This window comes from Coregonus clupeaformis, chromosome 24 (genome assembly GCF_020615455.1).
Source record: "Coregonus clupeaformis isolate EN_2021a chromosome 24, ASM2061545v1, whole genome shotgun sequence".
Classification (NCBI taxonomy): Eukaryota; Metazoa; Chordata; class Actinopteri; order Salmoniformes; family Salmonidae; genus Coregonus; species Coregonus clupeaformis.
The window spans coordinates 49,324,128-49,325,861 of NC_059215.1; positions in this window are offsets into that span (position 1 = coordinate 49,324,128).

The following is a 1,734-nucleotide window of genomic DNA, read 5'->3' on the forward strand; positions in this document are numbered from 1 at the left end:
GGTGAAGGTTCCGGACGTGTGACTGCAGGTGGAACAAAAACGGAGGTAAGGACACAAAAACTCAACAAAGTACAAAACAACAAAACTCACGCAAGAAACTCTAAACTGATACACAGAACACCTACTGTTCATGGCTAACGATCCGTCAGGAACTGGATGTTTGGCCAGAGCCTAAAAAGGGTGATGATGAGGGCCAGGTGTGCAGATTGCTGACGGGATGCAGGTGCGGAAAACCAGAGAGCTCCCCGGAGCGTTCCCGAACCCTCGGGAAACAGGAGACTACGAACCCAAAACACTGGTCACCAGACAGGACCCGACTCAGACTGCCGGGATCGTTACAAAGATATGCCTACATGCACTATGCTCATTGTCAGTATCCTGTGAAGGATTTTGAATGCCATTGATAAGGAGGCTCGTGTTCCACAAAATATTCTAATCAGCTCTTTGGAAGTGTGACGTTAGTTAGGTAGATCCGCTTGCCGTAGCTGTTTAAAACATCCTGGATGCTTTGTGTTTTTGTCTACGTGTACATAACTAATGCATTTATGACATAACAATGTTCTCTCTCGATCTACATGCTGTAATGGTTCCAAAGTAATGCTTGCCCGCTTATGGCGGCACATTGATGGCAGCATGCTATGCAATAGCTCTCTGTTTGTCGTGAAAGCTCCAAGTAATGATCATCAGTGATCACCTAACAATATTATTTACCTGGATGTAGTCAATTCAGTGTAGCCTGGATCCAGATCTGTTTGAGTTGTATTTTACTGGGTGACTTTCACTTTTACTCAAGTATGAAAACTGGGGACTTTCCACCACTGTGTGCTCTTGCCAATGCCATTGCTGTCCTTGGGAAACCAAGCGTGGAGTTAGATAACTGTTTCACACGAGTGACAAGGAGTTGGGATGATAGCACGACCAGACTGGCACTATTCATGGCGCAACAGCATCTCAAAAACACCAGTAACATTACCTTTGAAGAACATGTCAATAACATCTTTATTCAGTCATTCTTTTTAACATCTTCTCCAAGTGTGATATTTTTGTACAAATGGTATATATAAATACATATCTCATCATCACATCAATACAGGTCGTGGGTTAAAGTTAAAGATTTTCACTAACACAACTGGGTCTGTGTTCGCAGTCTCAGTGTACAAGTGCTACAAGATTACATGAACAAGGAAGGACCTGATCTCAGATCAGCACTGTTTACTGGGTCTGTGTTCGCAGTCTCAGTGTACAAGTGCTACAAGATTACATGAACAAGGAAGGACCTGATCTCAGATCAGCACTGTTTACTGGGTCTGTGTTCGCAGTCTCAGTGTACAAGTGCTACAAGATTACATGAACAAGGAAGGACCTGATCTCAGATCAGCACTGTTTACTCTGAGACGCTTTGGGAATCCGGATCCTGATTTCATTCATCCATCAAACTGGGATGCATCTTCCTGTGAATACCGGTGACATTATGGTTATGATAAGACTTCTGTAGAAAGAATGTCTCAGTATTATATTATACACTGCTCAAAAAAAATTAAAGGGAACACTAAAATAACACATGCTAGATCTGAATGAATGAAATAATCTTATTAAATACTTTTTTTCTTTACATAGTTGAATGTGCTGACAACAAAAGCACACAAAAATTATCAATGGAAATCAAATTTATCAAACCATGGAGGTCTGGATTTGGAGTCACCCTCAAAATTAAAGTGGAAAACCACACTACAG